The sequence below is a fragment of the Balaenoptera physalus genome (assembly GCF_965194825.1).
Source record: "Balaenoptera physalus genome assembly, chromosome: 20".
NCBI lineage: Eukaryota > Metazoa > Chordata > Mammalia > Artiodactyla > Balaenopteridae > Balaenoptera > Balaenoptera physalus.
In genome coordinates, this window is record NC_138901.1 from 37,028,934 (window position 1) to 37,047,763 (window position 18,830).

Below are 18,830 nucleotides of genomic sequence, written 5' to 3' on the forward strand. Positions count from 1 at the left end.
AGGGAATGTGGGCTCTGTAGTTGTGGCACACGGGCTTAGTTGCCCCGCGGCATGTGGGATCTTAGTTCCCTCAGGGATTGAACCCATGTCCCCTGCATTGTAAGGGGGATTCTTTCCCACTGGACCACCAGGGAAGTCCCTGAACTCCTTACATTTGACAGGCGTTCTAGAGAGCCAGCAAAGCCAGAGAGAAAGAAGCCAGGCTTTGCATTTCAGAGAAGGACCTAAGCCTTGAATGGGAAGGATGCTGAGTCCATACGAGAGCTGGGAAGCATTGGGATGGTCAGGCCTCTGAGATGAGCCACAGGCATGGGCATGGAGGGGCTCAGCAAACTGTCTGACTTAGGTAAGTCACTAGATGCCCAGAGAAATAAGACATCCTGGGACCAGAGTTTCCCAGCCGGGGCCCAGGATTTCAGCCTGATGTAAATAAAAGAACATGGGCTCTTTGGAATCAGAAAGGCCTGGTACAAATCCCAACCCTGCTGTTTATTAGCTATATGACCTTAGAGAGTTTACCGTATTTCCCCAGGCCTCAGTTTCCTTGTCTGTAAAGTATCCATAATAACAGTATATGTCTGAGGTGGTAGTTAGCACTGAATTAAAGAAAATTAATGAAAGAGCCTGTCCAGGCTAAGTGCCCAATAAAAGATAGGTCCACATTTGTCCCTTCTCCACAGCTACCTTGAACTACTTTTCTACTGGGCATAGCTCTTCCCACGCCAGCTGGAAAGTAGGTTGTGGTCATCTAATAGGAGAGGGATGCAAGGCTCTGACTGATAGCTGGGACTTTATTGTCCTATGTTCCTGATGGTTAGTTAAGATCTTCTTATGCACAACTCATCTCTCAGTATCTTCTCCCTTCCCATGCTCACCCCAAATGGTCCTGAGACTGAAATTTGAATTCAAACCTGCCTGATAGTCCCAAAGTACTTTGAACGGTCAGGGCTGCTTTTCTCAGAAGGAACCCTAACCAAGGTGGTATCAGACCTTTACTGAAGGTTTGGGATAATGGAAGGGGACTGTAGAAATAGTATAGGAAAACAAAATCCAAGATGCAATACCCTTGCCATGAAAACCATGGACCTTTACCTGTCACCAAGAGTTTCTTGCCAGCCACGCTCCCACCCCCGCCCTGCCTTACTTCCCAGCCTGTCGTCCTGTCACTGCCTCTCCCTATCAATCACCCTCCTCCCCTCCCCCTCCCCTGCCACCTGCTTGTAAACTCCCAAATGCCTGTTTCTTTCTTACTAGAGAGTTTTAGTGTCTCGTATCCCATGCCCACAAAAATCTCACTCTAGGCATATCTGTGCATCTTTAAAAATCCATCAATTGTTGGAACACAAGTCAGATCATATCATTCTTGAGCCCAGAATCTTCCAGTGATTTCTCATCGCAGTGTAAAAGCAAAAGTTCTCTGCATCCCTACATGATCTTCACCACTGCACACCTCTGGGTCTCGTGTCACACCTTCTAACCCGCACTCTGTGCGAGCCAGCCACGCTGGCTTTCTTGCCCTTCTTTTCACAGGACACGTGTGCTCCAGGCTCAGAGTTCTCTGCTGTTCTCTCTGCCTGAAACACGTTACCCTGGATTTCCTATTTCTTCCTCATATTATTTAGATTTCTGTAGTGTGTTAAATGATGCCCACCCCACCCCCAAAGTTATATCCATGGTCTAATCCCCAGAATCTGTGAATGTTACCTTATATGGAAAAAGATGTGTTTTGGTTAAGGATATTGAAAGGAAGAGTTTATCCTGGGTTATCTGGGTGGACCCTAAATGCACCATAAGTATCCTTATAAGAGAGAGGCAAAGGGAAAGTAGATGCACATAAAAGAGGAGGTGATATTGCCACGAGACTGGTGATAGTCACCAGAAGCTGCGAAAGAACAGATTCTTGTCTAGAGCTTTGAGAGGGAGGATGGCCCTATCGACAATTTTATTTTAGATTTCTGGATTTCAGACCTGCGAGAAAGAGAATAAGTTTCTATTGTTTGAAGACAGCCGGTTTGTGGTAACTTGTTATAGCAGCCGTAGGAAACTAGTACAATCTTTTCTCAGATTTCATATACTCAGAGAAGTCCTACAACCACCCTCTACCTGGGTGTGGGTGTGCGTGCACGCACACCACTTTATCCCCATTACAGCCACAGTTTTATTGTTCTTCATAGCATTTTTGTTCATAGCATGTATCACTTTTTGATGTATAATATACTTTCCAGTTTATTTTCTATCGTCTGTCTCCTACTCTACAATGTAAGCTCCATAAGGACAGGGACTTTACTAACTGATGTTTCTCCAGAGCCTAGAAAAGTACCTGGCTCAAAGTGAAATCTCGCCAAATATTGATTGAATAAGTGAATGGAGGACTTCACCTTTAATTGCATAAAGAACTAGCAAAAGCTCTGAAATTAGAATTTATATTTTAACACCTAAGAGCAAACCTTACCCCCACCTCTATAATCAGAAAACTAGCAATAAATACATTTATTCTACTGCTGTCCAGAGCAAATCTTTAGAAATCAGAAGGTGCATGTGTTTGTGTGTGTGTTGGAGGTGGATGAGAGGAAGAGAAGAACAAAGTGTTTTTCCAGCAACACCTTAATTAAACAGTGCCAAGATCACGTGCCCTGAGCATAGGAGGAGAGAGAGCTGCTGCTTTCAGCCTGCCCGCACCTGCCAGGCTGTTCTTTTCCACTTTGCAATTTGCCCAGCAGGTTTGGAAACGGAACAGTAATGGATGGATAGTCTTACCTTGTCACAACTCAAAAGTGACATGCTATTTTTCTGTGCACCAATTTTCTAACCCAGGAGCCTCTATGAGCAGTGGATTAAGTGGGGAGAAAGCAATTTCTGTTTAAATGCTGGGGCTTGTTAGTCAAACAGGGCACAACAGAGACTTTTACTTAAAGCACACGGGAAGGGAGTGGTGGATCAGATCACAAGTTACTTAAGTGTTTAATTTCCTGGCTTTATTCCTTCACCAATGTTTCCTTTAGCACATTTTGAAAATCTCAGATGAATAGTGATTTTAGTTTGGGAAGAGTTGATAATATTTGGAATTCCAAGCTTCCTGTCTTTCCTTTCTTCTCAATTCACTGGTCTGGGTCATAGTGCTTCCATGACACTTCTGGGGGTGTTCCACAAGAGTAGATTAAGTGCCTACAGGTGTTATTCCACCTAGTGTTTCACTCTGGGGATACAAAAGTTGATTAAACCCAGTTTCCATTTGCCAGAAGGCTCTTGTTCTCCTGGAGAAGTCAGAAATTTAGACAAATCACTACAACAGTGTAATCAGTCCATAGGAGGCCACATTGGAATTCAGCCTTAAGGAATGAGTAGAAATTCGCCCTACAGAATATAAGGAGAAGTAGGATTTCCCTGGTGGTGCAGTGGTTAGGAATCCGCCTGCCAACGCAGCGGACATGGGTTCAATCCCTGGTCTGGGAAGATCCCACATGCCGCGGAGCAACTAAGTCTGTGTGCCACAACTACTGAGCCTGCGCTCTAGAGCCCAGGAGCCACAAATACTGAAGCCCACACACCTAGAACCCGTGCTCTGCAACAAGAGAAGCCACCACAATGAGAAGCCCCGTGCACCGCAATGAAGAGTAGCCCCCGCTCGCCGCAACTAGAGAAAGCCTGCGCGCAGCAACAAAGACCCAATGCAGCCAAAAATAAATAAATTAAATAAACAAAAAAACATTTTTTTTTTAAAGAATACAAGGAGAAGGAGGTTCCTGGTAGAGGGTCAACAAAATTGAGGAAAGCATTTACTCCATTTGAGAAACTGCATATAACTCTGCATGGCTGGAGTGAAATGTGATGAGAAGGGGTGGGGGTGGTGCTTGAGGGGCAACAAAGGACCAGGTTATGAGAGATCCCGCCACGCTAAGAGATTTGGACTCTACCCTGAGGGTGATGTCACAGAAGGGTATTACGTGGAGAGTGACTTGATCATTTCACCTTTCTCAGGGTGTAAGGAAGACAGATGAGGGAGGCAAGAGCAGAGGGGGGAGACTGGTTTGGTGGCTATAGCAGTATTTCAGAAAGAAGAGATGAAACTCTAACAAAGAAAATGGTGATAAACACAGAGAAAATGGGATGGTCCAAAGGACATTAAGGAAGTTATAATAGGACTTGGAGACCAAGCAGATATGGAAAATGAGATTATGGAAGGAGTCTACGATAGGTCCTGGGATTCCAAGTTTAGGTGCCATTCACCTTTTCTGGTGATCATTACAGTCGATGAAATAGGAGAAATCTCTCAGAGCCAGTCAGCAAGCATCACCTAGAGAACCACACTATGTTTGGAGACAGTATTGCCTCTCAGGTTGTGGAACACAATTGCATTACATAAGCAAACTATAGCACAGAGAGAACTTTAGTGCAGTAATCAAAGTTACTCTGGCATACATCTAGCGAACCACATGATAATTATTTTATGGCATGTTAATTAAGCAGTAACAGTAAACAGTGGCTATAACGATAGTTCTTGATATTCTATTTCTAAAGCTAATACCAGTATCTTTGCCATTACCTAGAGAGAGAGGAAGTCCTGGGAGGTAGTAGGGTAACCAAGAATTAGTAGTCTTGTAATATCACTTCCTTCCACCAAGCCCAGATTTCCAGCTGAAGCCGTTGCCTCAGTCTCATTCTCAGTTCATCCAGTTTCCTAAAACTTAGGGTTTGGCCAACCTGTCAAGTGGGACTCTCCAACCAGCTGTGGTTTAAATCCTATCTGGGTCTTCTTGCATTAAGAACACAGACTCTTGAGAAAGGGCTCTTTACCACTGTTTTCTCATCAGAACTCCTCCCTCCCCACTTCTTCATCATATAGGAAAGGAATCACCGTCACAAATGAATGCTTCCCTTCTCTTCTCCCAGAGCAAGACCAAATGCCCCAAAACTTACCTCCTCATCAATTACATTTAACAAATTAGATATTCATTTTTCTCCAAACCATGATTATGGGGATTCCTAGTGTTACCAGAGTCAGGGACCTCTCAGCAATTCACAATCTAATGAAATCTTTCTAACCTGGTGCTATATGATGGTGATACTCAAAGTGTGGTCCATAGACCCATGTGAGTCCTCAAGAGTAAGTACTTAGAAAATTATAGCAAATTGTCATTGCCACAACTTCCAGCATGTTCAGTAGATATTTCTCATGGAATAGGACATAGACCAGTTTGGATAGAGTCACATTTGTGTGGTGAATCGTATATCTTCTGAGCTGAGGGACCAGGTATTGGTCAGTGGAAGATTGGGATGCAAAAATAAAACTGGCAGTTGACCAAAAATAGTTTAAAAAGTACTGGTTGGTTGGCTATTTGTATCAAAACACCTGGAACACCAATGAAAAATGCAGATTCTGCATCCAGCCTGAGACTTAATGAGTCAGAATCTCTGGAGGTGGGGCTGTAAGATCTACATTTTAAACAAGCAATCTAGTTGGTCCTTCATACTAAAGTTTGAGAAGTACCACAAACATTTACCAGTTGGTTATGTTGATTAGAATATAGTTTTGAAAGACTCTATTCCCATGTCAGCCATTTGTGTCCCCATGTCAGCCAGTTATTGTCCTCCTTAGGGGCACAGACTGCATTCATCACCAAGGAGTGCCTCTGGGAATCCATCTCCAACACTTGAACAATGCACCAAACTCCATATTCTAGTGAAGTTATATCATAGTTATGTACAAAAAAAGAACTCATTGAAGAGAGCGTGTATATATTAACACATAGTAATGTGTGTGCTCCCCCTCCCATCACCAACTCTGGAGATCCTACTTCTTTCAACATCAGTTCTCTGGAACATAAATGGAGAGGGAAACACTGAAAAGGTATGAGAAACAGGACATCTGGGGCCATGTAGTAAAGAGGCAAACGATGAGGTATACATTCAGTTATACATGAGCACATCACTAGACCACAGCATAGGACTTAATGTTCAAGACATCATTCATCATAAATAGACAAATTATGTCCAATATCTTCTGCTTATATTTAATAAATTAAATTTTAGAACAGTGTGACATAAATGGGTAAATTGTTTAAATTTTTGAATTTGTAAGTTTTATTCATCAGGGGAGTTGATGAATATGGAACCTCTTATTCCCTGATGGAGTCATATAAAGGGGTGGGTCTCCAACACAGACAAGCATTAGAATCCCCTGGGGAGCTTCTGAAAAATGCAGATGCTTGAGCTCATCCTGACCATCCTCAGGCACCTGGAAAGTAAGGTCCAGGGAATCTGTATTTTCAAGTTCACCACATGATTTGGACAAGGAGGAGAAATTTGGAGATCTCTGTTTTAACAACACTAATGCTATAATATTATAACCTGAACATGGATGTCCTAAGGAGAAAATTGGGTCTAGGTGCAGGTAAATTAAGGCCCTGGGAAAAGTGCATACTTGAGAATTAAATATTGCATAAATGGTGCACAGCAAAATATGTAAGTGAGCATACTATTGGTATTTGGTAGTTAACAATGTAAGCCCTTTAATAGGGCTGCTATGTTGATGATCCTGGGGACTGTGCTTACTGAGATATCTGTGAAATAGCAAATATGCTGATTTTAATAATTTTTGTGAAGTCAGCCAGCACTGAAGGAGAGAGCAAGGCAACTCAGGTCATGAGCGACTTGAACAAGAATCTTACCTCTTGCTGTGCTGCATACCCCAGCGTGGAGTTGCCCAACCCGAAGTTCTGCAGGCTGCCTCCCTGGCTGGCAGAGCAGGGAGGAACAGAGCTGAACAGGATCAAAAGTATACAGCCTGGGGCTTCCCTGGTGGCACAGTGGTTGAGAATCTGCCTGCCAATGCAGGGGACACGGGTTCGAGCCCTGGTCTGGGAAGATCCCACATGCCACGGAGCAACTGGGCCCGTGAGCCACAATTACTGAGCCTGCGTGTCTGGAGCCTGTGCTCCGCAACAAGAGAGGCCGCGATGGTGAGAGGCCCACGCACCGCGGTGAAGAGTGGTCCCCACTTGCCGCAACTAGAGAAAGCCCTCGCACAGAAACGAAGACTCAACACAGTCATAAATAAATAAATAAATAAATAAATAAAAGAACGTGAATTTCTTTAAAAAAAAAAAAAGCAAACTGGGCTATTCATTTCAGTAACAGTCAAGTGGTCTTAGTTTGCATTCAAAAAAAAAAAAAAGTATACAGCCTGGTCAGTGGCAGTTCCTAGTTATCAAGTCTAGACTGGGCTAAAGCCAAAGGCACTGCAGGGAAGTGGAACAGAGCAGCTTCCCCAGATCATATCTGCTGGCAGAAGGCTGAAGAGCTGTGTGCAGTGAGCAGGAGGAGTTTCCTTCTGTGGCTTGTCCTCAGCAGTGCCAGCCCAGGGGCTTACTGAGAGATGGGTGACAGGGTTCTGCCCAGTCCCATCGCAGGGGCTGGTCCTTCCATGAGATGAAAGCGATTTATTTCCCTGAATTGCCTTGCAGACGTAGGATACGCTGAAAGAGAATACAGTTTAACTCAACCAGCATAATCAAGTGGCTGCTATGTTCCAAACCCATGTCTCAGGCTGATGATATGGAAATGAAATAAACAGATCCTGTTCCCAAAGAATTCACAGTCTAGAGGGAGAGGCAGATGTGTAAGCAGCTGCTGAAAATAAAATAAGAAGAGCTAGTGGAAGGGTATGCTCAAATATTCTGGGGCATACCCAGGAAGCAACAGCTCATTCTGCCTGGGTCCGCAGGGAAGTTTGCAGAAGGAAAAAAATATTTGAACTGGATCGTCAAGGACATGTGTGAATTCACCAGGTACACAAAGGGGACAAGGAGATAGGGGTGGAAAGGAGGGATATTCCTGGCAAAGGAAATGGATCAGCTGTTCATGGTGTGCTCAGCAATTGTAAATATCCTCTGATGTGTCTCCAACATAAAATAATGCTGCACACGGAACAGACCATTGAGATCCTCAGATGGGAGTCCTTCTGGTATGAGGATGCCCCTTTGTCTTCTTCCTGGCTCACGAATGGAATAAAAGGGCTGTCGTTGAAAGGGAATTTAGAAACCATATGATGTTGTTTAAACTTTACTACAACCCATAGTAAAACATGGATTTTATACACACATACTCACACAGGAAACGACATCTCTCAAAATATACTTGCCTTTATGAAGTACAAGACATCACAATAGTTTCTTTTCTATTCTATTTCCTTTTTTAATAGACTATTTTTAGAGCAATTTTAGGTTCATAGCAATATTGGAAGATAAGGAGATTTGCCATATGCCTCTACACATGAATGGCCTCCCCCGTTATCAACATCCTCCAACAGAGTGGTGCATTTATTAAAATTCACACCTCATTATGACCCAAAATCCATAGTTTACATTATGGTTCGCTCTTGGTGTTGTACATTCTATGGGTTTTTTAAAATGTGTAATATGTATCTATCATTATAGTATCATACAGAGTACTTTCACGGCCCTAAAGATCCTCTGTGCTCCCTCCCTCTCCCCAACGTCTGGCAACTCCTGATCTTTTTACTTGTCTCCATGGTTTTGCCTTTTCCAGAATATCTTACAGTTGAAATCATGCAGTATATAGCCTTTTCAGACTGGCTTTTTACTTAGTAATACACATTTACAATTCTTCCATGTCTTTTCTCTCTATACCTCAGTTTATCCATTCAGTTACTGAAGAACATCTTGATTCCTTCCAAATTTTGGCAATTATAAATAAAGCTGCTATAAACATCCATGTGCAGGTTTTTTTGTGGACATAAGTTTTCAACCCATTTGAGTAAATACCAAGGAGCACAATTGCCGGATCGTATGGTAAAAGTATGTTTAGTTTTTTAAGAAACTGCCAAATTGTCTTCCAAAGTGGCTGTACCATTTTGCAGTCCTTCTAGCAATGAATGAGAGTCCCCATTGCTCCACATCCTCACCGGTGTTTGGTGTTGTCAGTGGTCTGGATTTTGGCCATTCTAATAGGCGTGTAGTAGTATCTCGTTGTTTTATTTTGCATTTCCCTGATAACGTATGATATGGAGGCTTGTGGACTGATTTAACTGCTGGATAATCATAATACTATATTAATCAGTGGGTTCATCTTTTGGCAGCTTGGATTGATGATTTGAACCTTAAATCTCAATTTCTGATCCCAGAACTATTATAATTCAGTCACAGGACTTTGGCAGGCATTTCCCTTTTCTGTACCTCAGTTTTCTCATCTTCTCACTTAGGATTAATAATATTTGCTTTTTCCTCAAAACTTTCATCTTGAAGTCCATCCAGTCCTACCAAATCTTATTTCTGGATTTTGGTGAGGAATAAATAGAAAATTCTAGGCAGAACACTTGAGAATGTATGAAGCAAAATATAAATGATTATTACTGGGTAATCTCTTACTTGGGTAATTGAAGCAGTGGGCATTTCCCCAGGAATCCATTGGAGAGAGATGGAGCTGAGAGATTTTTACCCACTGTAAACTGAAATACCCACTTCACCTTCAGGCTATCCCCAAGAGTGTCATATGAAACTTTGATTTTGCATGTGTCTCAAGGCTTACTCCAAAGAAAATAACCAAAATAAAATCCAGGGGCAATGTTCTCCTTTTCTTCAATGTCAAGGATCAAGTATCTCATTTCCAGATCAAATTTGAGAGGCATTGGTTTCCTCCCACCTCGAAGCCTTGGCAGAAGGCAGCTCAGCTGCTGAAAAGACCTTGGAGTCCAGGCACTTGCTGCTCTTGGAGTGGAGCAGGGAGACTGGGCTTGAGTTACCAGCCCTGAGTGACCTGAAGTTCTAGTGAGGACTCAGGATGCCCAAGAACTCAGGAAACAAATGGAGACTGGGGATTCTGCCCCTCCCAGCTTGGTGGTTTCAGATCTTGTCAGAAGAGCTCTATCCATATTCTCAGAAGAAGATAAATGGCTAACTGCCATTTTTTTAAAAAGATTCTCATTGGTTTTTAAAGAGTCACAACAGTGAATTTGCAAGAGCAGGTCATGTAAGGTGGTATCTGGGTGAACACAGAGCAATTATTCATTGCCTGCTTCCGTGCTCCACAGCCTCAGTGCCTGGCTCTGTTTTCTCTATTTTTAAGGGGCTGCATGTAATGAGCTTGTTGGGAAACTTCTAAGCTACAGTCAAAATTCTTTATAGTCAGATCCCAAAAGAGCTTACTAGTGTTGTGCCTTATCCAACGTTTGAGCTAGTGACCTCAGGGGAATGACATGCATTACCCAAATATGCCATTGCACTGTGCCCACCTGCTAACTCCTACACTTTCCCAAAGACCGGTTCCAAGTAGTGGCTCCTTTCAATACTTCCTCTGACTTTCCCAGCCACCCTCAAATAGATGGGCTGCAACTGTATGCCCACAGCTTTTTGGTGAGATACTCAGATCACTGCGTCGTCCTAGATGGCAATGGGACACCATCTTTTTTTAACCCTGCTTTTCTCATTTCATTCCTTTACCAAAAACTTCCCACTTCCCTTGTTTAATAAATGTTTATATCATGCTTACTATGTGCCAACCACTGCAAAAGTTAGATGGTTAAATTCCCCTGACAACTTTATGAGAAGAGTACTATTATTACACCATCTAATTTTACAGATGAGGAAACAGAGTCTTGGAGAGGTTAAGTAACTTAATAACCCAGCCAGGACAGGACAAAACTGGCCTTTGAACTCAAGTTCCAGGGTCCTGGCAAATGAACAGTGACTGAAAATCCTAATTTTTCCAGAGGGAATGAGAATCTCCAAAGTACTAGAATTAGGACTTGGGAAAAGTTCATATATGTACAAGGAAGTATGGGGTGCAAAAGCAAGGTATTGAAATCCTGAGATGTCTTCCTCTATAAGGTAAACCTGCTTCTCAACGTCTTTTCGAATTCCCTCAACAAATAGCTCTCAGACAAATAGGAGCAATTTTGTAGGTCACTTTCTTCCCTTGAGAGGGGTTCATGGCTCTTGGTTAAGGTTCCATTTTCCCCTGAGGTCTGTGAGTAGGATCCTTAATGACTAATGTTTGGTTAAAATAGAATGGTTAGCATATAGGCTTTGGAGTCCAAATAATTTGGGTAAAAGTCCAGCTTTGCCTAACTGGGTGGCTTCAGGCAACTTACTCCGCATCTCTGAGTCTCAGATTCCTGGTTTACAAGATGGGAGCAACCATTGAATTGGTCACGATGGATCCTGGAGTCAGGGGCTTATGTTGGGGTGACAAGCATCTTGAATTTGTCAGTCACTCAGTACAACAAGGGTTTGTTTTTCACTCAAGCTTATGGTCAGTGCCCACCAGCAGAGGAGACTTGCTCTTCGTGGTTACTCCGAGGCACAGGCTGATGCAGGCTCCATCTAGACCAAGGTTTCTCCACCTCAGCACTCTTGACATTTGGGGCTGGATATTTCTTTGTTGTGGGGAGTTGTCCTCTGCATTGTAGGATATTGAACAACATCCCTGGCCTTTACAAGCTAGATGTCAATAGCATCCCTCCACCCCCAGTTGTAACATTCAAAACTATCTGCAGACACTTTCAAATGTTCCCTGGGGAACAAAATTACCCCTGACTGAGAATTATACGAGAATGATCTGGAAATGCACTTCCACAATCAGATAGCAGGAAAAAAGAAAGGAAAGTTGAGCTTGAACACTGACAATTAAATGCTTCTATGTGAAAATGACATATTTGCTTTACCTTCTGTTTGATTGACTAAAGTTGGTCACATGGCCATATATAACTTCAATGAGGTGGGAAGTACAATTCTATCATGTGAATTCTGTCCCTAGGATGGGAGAGACCTGAAATATCTGTGAACAGTCTAATAAACAACTAACTGGGATTGTTGAGAGGATTAAATGAAATAATGCATATAAAGTATTTGACAGTGCTTGGCTAATTAGAAGGGCTCACCGCTTGGAGACTATTCATATTAGAATACAAAGGCAGGGCTGCTACCTGGAAGAAAATGAAGAGGAATGAGTTAAAATAGTTCCACCAACAGCCCCTTTATAGGAATACAGAATTTCTGCCTCACTTGTTTGAACTTTCCTTTATCTAAAGGCCAGCAGAGGTTGGTTAGTTTCTGGTGCTTGTTTGCAAGGAGTGATCCTATTAACAATATTGCTGGCCAATTGAAGTTTCCTATTATTAAAAAAAAAAAAAAATTCCTGGCTGACCCTGCCAGGCTTCAACCTCTGCCTCTTACCTTAAGTGCTAACCACTTGGGCCTTCTTTCCTAAACATCACATTCCATCCTTCCTACCTCAGGATCTTTGCACATGTTATTCCTTCTCTCTTAGAAGAATGCCTTCCCATCCATCTAGTTAATTCTTACTATTTTTTTCACTTTCCAGGGAAGCCTTCCTGACTTCTCAGACTAGGTATTCCCTCTTCCGCCCCCATTCTAATAAAAGTTCATCACCCTGAAGTCTTTCCTTCGTCACCCAATTTGTGATTACATATTTACCTGTGGGATTAGTTGATTAATGTCTGTCACCCCTAATGGTTTGAAAATTCAGTTGTGTCTTTCTCTCTTTTGTTCAGTTTATAAATCCAGGGCCTAGTGTCTGGTATAACATAGGCACTCAATAAATATATGTTGAATGAATGAATGAAGGCCAAGACTAAAATCTAGGTCCACTGACACTTGCTTTGAACTCTTTGCTTCAAACCATCCTGAGGGCAACAAAGTACTGGCCCTAATACTTCCCCGAGGAAAGGAAAGGGGAAAGAAGTGCCAGCCTAAAATGTCAGATTCCTCACCTCCTGTAAGGACACTTCTAGCAGAAGGTATGTCACCTGCACACACAGTAACCGAGTGGCCTGCCACCGTGGTGGCCGTGTTTGCAGAGAAAGCAGAGCTCTCAGTTCCTGGTTGGGAACCATGGTGAGGAGTCTAAACAGAGCCTGGCAGCATCACACCAGAGTCTAGGGGAACAGCCTGCAGGCCCCTGTGTGCCGACCCGGGCCACCCTGAGCTGCTGGGGGTAAGTCTTCCCTTCTTCCTCAGGGTTTGGGGTTAGCTCCTGGTCTCATTTGTCTGGGCTCACACCCCCTACCCCTTGGAGGCCTGGTACTGGGCTTTTGAACTTGAATGAGCATCCATTTTCTTCCTTCCTTTAACTTGGAGGGAGCCCAAATTTCTGTGCTCCTGGCTCTTTGTCCTGTTTTCACCCCATGTTCTCCATCTCCCAGTGGTTTCTTTCTGGTTAAATGGACCCTGATCTACAAAGAACCTGGATCCATCAGACCTGCTCAAATGCCCCTTAGTTATGCCTCACAGCCTCTCCCTGGGCAACTATGAGTCTCTTTTTCTCTTTGAAATATGATCCTATTTTTGCTGAGGCCACAGTATGACATACCTAAAAGTCATACTAGTAAATATTTAAACAAACACTTCTCATCACTAGCAAAAAATATTTGTGGTCACAAAGCTGGATTACTAGGAACAAATCCCTTGATATAAATGTATACATGAGGAAAGATAAAACAAACAAGCAAACAAAAATAGATCAAGAAGAAAATGAGGAATCTGCCACCTTTAACAAAGAGAGAAACACCTTTGGCTCTGCTCTGGACACAAGGAAAGAGAGCCCATTAAGCTTAAAAGATAGCAAAGCCCTGGTGGCATAACTCATTGAGTTTATTCCATTAAATCTGAAGAGAGCTTGAAATCATTACGAGCAGAATGGCTGCTCCTCTAGCAGCCCAGCCCACTGAACTAGGGAGGATTAAACTGGTAATCGGAAGGGAAGTCTATGGTCTGGATCAAGGGCCTAGTGTCTGGGCTATATATTTTGACTTAAGGGCACGGCAAAACCCTCAAGCAGCTAACCACAGATGAAACTGTCTTTGCCTCATAGATTCAATCCATTCTTGCAGCGTTTTATTGACAAAAAATGGTTATAGTGTTACATAAATTATACATTTAGGGCAATCACTATTACAATGCAGGCTAGAGTGTTTTATTACAGCAAGAAGTTATTTTTACAAATCCAGGAAGAGTTATGCATTGTATAATTCTAGAGTTTGTTCATGGGCTAAAGAACACAGTAAGCTCATTCCTGAGGGAACTGACTTCCTAAAAGATGGCCTCTCTCCAGAATGGTGAAGACAGAAGGTTAGCTGTGGTTGCTACTTTAATCTGATTTACTGTTTATATGAGTCATTAATATGAGGAGCTAGTCTGGTTTCTACGAAAGTCAATTTTCTACAGCCTCTTGTTCTTTCTTTTTTCTCCCACTTTAATTTTTTTTTAATTATTAGAGTAATCCACGATTGTAAAATAGCCAAGCAAAACAAATGTGTAGAGAGAAAAAAGTGAAATTCTCTTTTTAACCCATACCCTAAGCCATATCCATCCCTTTCCCTTTCCAGAAAAATCACCATTAACTGGTGGATATCCTGCAGGGAACTTTTTTCTAAAAATATACAGGAATATACACAGACATAGATTATATATAAAATAAATGCACTTGATGACATTGAATTATTCCAAACTTGTAAGTAGAATCACACTGTGCATTATTTTGGCTTGCAACTAGCTTTTTTCACTTAAGAATATGTCCTTGCACTTTCTATGCCAGTGTGCATAGATACACCTAATTTTTTTAAATTATCTCATAGTGTTTCATTCTATACTTACCATAGTTTATTTCATTTTTGTCTTATTAGTAGAGTTTAGATTGTTTCCATTTCTTCACTATTACAAACGTGCCAGATGGCTACACACATGCACACATATGTGGGTGGGTGTGAGTGTAATATATATATATGTGTGTGTGTGTATGCACTTCTGTATTATTTCTGTAGGATATAGTATTTCTGTAGAATGAATTTCCTGGAAAGGAATGAACTGAGCTAAACCATATGTGCAATTAAACTTTGCTACTGTCAAAGACCGTCACTTTGCCCTCAGAAAGAGCTATGCCTGTTTACACTGAGTGATGTGCCCTTTTCACCACACCTTCACCACCACTGGATATTATCTTATCCATCATTTCCTTTTTGCCAATCTTGTATGTTGACAATTACATGCCATGATTCATTTGCATTTCCCTGGTTGGGAGTGAGGTGGATCTAATCTTATCTTTAGGCATTTTGCATAACGAATCTTCAGTCTAAGCCAAGACCATAAATGAGAACTGTGCCAAACCCTCAAAACAAAAGAAAATGAGAAAATTTAAGCTCAAAACTGTATACACAATGAAAACGAGCCCCAGGTTTCTTCAAAGAGGTGGTGCTAATTTTGTTAAAAGATAGCAAGATAAAAACACAGAAGGGCTCTATTTAGCTTGGCATATACTATATAGAAATCAAGTATAGGAACCAGGCTACACGGGCTTCGAGGACATGTGCAGATATGTCCTGTGGGACCCTGGACAACTTACACAGAGTATCTCAACATTCTTATCTGTAAAGTGGGAACACTAACGTTAGCCTCCTCATAGAACTGTTGTAATGAGACAGTGCAGAGGGCCTGGAAAATGAGTGTTGGGCTCTATAAATGTTTGCCAGAATAATAGTAATGACGATAGTTATGATTGTTATCATAAGTTGAAGAGACAGTTACATACCCACAGGGAAAAACAGAGTCTCTGAGTAGTGACTAAGTGGCATTTGAGCAGGTCAGATGGATACATGCCTGGGATACATGAGGGTGGGAATCTCATTGACCCTTTGCAGAGCAGGGTCCAGTTAACCAGAGAGAAATGATGAATTATTTCTTAATTTGCAGGCTAACTGGCGATCAGAACAGGAAGGGGTCTTAGAGGCTACAGAGTGCAAAAATGTCATTGTATGGATGAGAAAATAGAGAGCTAGAGAAAAGGCACCTTACTTAAGCTCACACAGGTGCTCAAGCAACAGAGTCGAATCCGGGACCAACTGCAAGTCTATGTTGCCTCCATCTTTATGTTTTCTGCATCGTTCTCCACCTCTTAGTTGAATAGAGAAAAATATAATAAGAAGTGGGTCTGCAGAAACAGCTCTTTATTTCTTGTTTCTGATTTTGGATGATGACTTAAAGAATAACCAAATTTAAAATTCCTGTGCATTAATAAGGAAATGACACTTTAAAGGAAAAATGGGCAGAAGTGAAGACCAGGAAATTTACAGAAAAGCAAGTACAAATGGCCAACACATATGTGAAAAGATGTTCAACTTGGCTAGTAATGGAGGACACACAACTTAAAAGAGTCATTTATTCAGTCAGAAGGGACTTCTGAGTGACTACAATGAGCTATCAATGGTTTAGTTTTCATCTACCCAATTGGCAAGAATTTAAAAGCATAATAAGACCAAGTATTAGTGAGGATGTAAGGAAATTGGTACTGTCATACATTGTGTGAGTGGTGGGAGAATTAAAGCACGCAGTTGAGATTGGGATTGCCATACATACACTAATATGTATAAAATGGATATCTAATAAGAACGTGCTGTATAAAAAATAAATAAAATAAAATTCAAAAAATAAAACACACAATTGGAAAGTCATTTGAATAGTTCTTGGCAGAATAATACCCCTTCCCCAAAGATGTCCATATCCTAATCCCCAGAGCCTGTTAGCTTACATAGCAAGGAGGAATTAAGTTTGCAGATGTAATAAGATTGCTAATCAGCTGATCTTTTTTTTAATTGAAGTATAGTTGATTTGCAATATGTGTTAGTTTCAGGCATACAGTATAGTGATTCCGTTTTTTGCAGATTATATTCCATTATAAGTTTTTACAAGACAGTGGGTATAATTCCCTGTGCTATACAGTAAATCCTTTTTCTCCGTTTTATGTATAGTAGTTTGTATCTGTTAATCTCATAATTCTAATTTGTCCCTCCCCCCTCCCTTTTGGTTACCATAAGTGTTTTTTCCTATGTCTGTGACTCTGTGTGTATGTAGATTTATTTGTATTATTTTTTAGAGTCCACATATAAGTGATGTCATATAGTATTTGTCTTTTTTTGTCTGACTTATTTCACTAAGCATAATATTCTCTAGGTCCACCGATGTTGCTGCAAATGGAAATTTCATTCTTTTTAGGGCTGAGTAATATTCCATTATATATATATATATATATACATACATACATATATATGTATCTTTATTCATTCATCTGTTGATAGACATTTAGGTTGCTTCTATATCTTGGCAATTATAAATAGTGCTGCTTTGAACATTGGGGTGCATGCATCTTTTTGAATTAGAGTTTTCTTTTTTTTTTCTGGATATATAACCTAGTGGAATTGCTGGATCATATGGCAACTCTATTTTTAGTTTTTTCCATAGTGTTTGCATCAATTTATATTCCCACCAACAATGTAAGAGGGTTCCTTTTTCTCCACACCTTCTCCAGCATTTATTATTTGTAGGCTTTTTGACGATAGCCATTCTGACTGGTGTGAGGTGGTACCTCATTGAGGTTTTGATTTGCATTTCTCTAACAATTAGCAATGTTGAGCATCTTTTCATATGCCTGTTAACCATCTGTATGTCTCCTTTGGAAAAATGTCTATTTAGGTCTTTTGCCCATTTTTTAATTGGGTTGTTTGTTTTTTGGATATTGAGTTTATGAACTGTTTGTATATTTTGGATATTAACCCCTTGTTGGTTACATCGTTTGCAAATATTTTCTCCCACTCCTTAGGTTGTTTTTTTCATTTTGTTGATGATTTCTTTTGCTGTACAAAATCTTTTAAGTTTGATTAGCTCCCATATGTTTATTTTTGCTTTTATTTCTTTTGCCTTGGGATACTGGCTAATCAGCTATCTTGATATAGGGAAATTATCCTGGATTATTCAGGTGAACCCAATGTAATCTCAAGGGTCCTTAAAAGCTGAAGAGGGAGGCAGAAGAATCAGAGTCAGAGAAGGAGAAATAATGACATAAGCAAGGTCAGAGTAACGTGAGAAGAACTCCACTTGCCATTGCTGGCTTTGGAGATGGAAGAAGGAGGCCGTGAGGCAAAGAATGCGGACAGCTTCTAGAAGCTGGAAAAGGTAAAGAAACAGACTCTCTCCTACAGCCCCCAGAAAGGAATGCAGTCCCGGCAGTAAGTACCTTGACTTTACCCCTATAAGGCCCATGTCAGACTTAAAACTTAACAGAACTCTAATATAGTAAGTTTGTGTTGTTTTAAACCACTAGTTTCTGGCAATTTGTTACAGCAGCCATAGGACACTAATACAGCTCTATTAAAATTTAAAACATTGTGCTCTTTGACTCCTTAATTCCTCTTCTTGTGATTACATTGGCGAGTCACTAGCATGTATGTATGAAGACCCACAGACAAGGATGTCTGCTGGAGTGTTGCTTGTAGTGATGAACAGGGACTTGAGCCTGTTATCCATAAAATGGGATAGTAAGCAGAACTTAAGGTGAATGTGGCAGGTCTGTAAGTACTGACATGTCAAATTCTCCAAAGCAAAGCATGAGAAAAAGTAAGTTGCACTCTCATGAACAAAATTATATATTTTTAACAGTTCATATATGTGAATTGAAGGGTGCATGCCAAACAAAACAGTTTTAACCACTGGGGAGACAACTGAGTTTGAAAAGCTATGACTCATATAATTTTAAAATAAAATTTAGTAGAAAAATAATGAGATATTTGAAAGCTTATCCCTCCCCAAGTCACATATACTTTTCCTTTCATTTGGTCTACTTTATAGTGAAAGGACCTTGTATTAAAATTCAAAGATCCAGTATCTAGGAAGTAAATGCTCCAGCATATGAGAGAAAAGGATAATTCTTGACAATCTGAATTATCATTGGGGCTAGAAGTCACAGGACTCTAAGATTTCTTAGTTCTGGTGAGGAGGGTCCTGGTGGTCACTCTAAGTCATTGGACA

General features: G+C 41.1%; 1 protein-coding gene and 1 long non-coding RNA gene across 2 annotated transcripts in view; one reads left to right on the forward strand and one right to left on the reverse strand.

Moving 5' to 3' along the window:
* ANKFN1 (ankyrin repeat and fibronectin type III domain containing 1) overlaps nt 1-18,830 on the forward strand; it is a 427,590-nt gene that overhangs the window by 29,726 nt on the left and 379,034 nt on the right. The gene's annotated exons all lie outside the window — the stretch shown is intronic.
* The window catches only part of LOC309649789, a 404,889-nt gene continuing 392,851 nt past the window's right edge, over nt 6,793-18,830 (reverse strand). Inside the window, exon 3 of the long non-coding RNA XR_014257296.1 lies at nt 6,793-7,113. This is a non-coding gene — a long non-coding RNA (uncharacterized lncRNA). The remainder of the gene's footprint in view (nt 7,114-18,830) is intronic.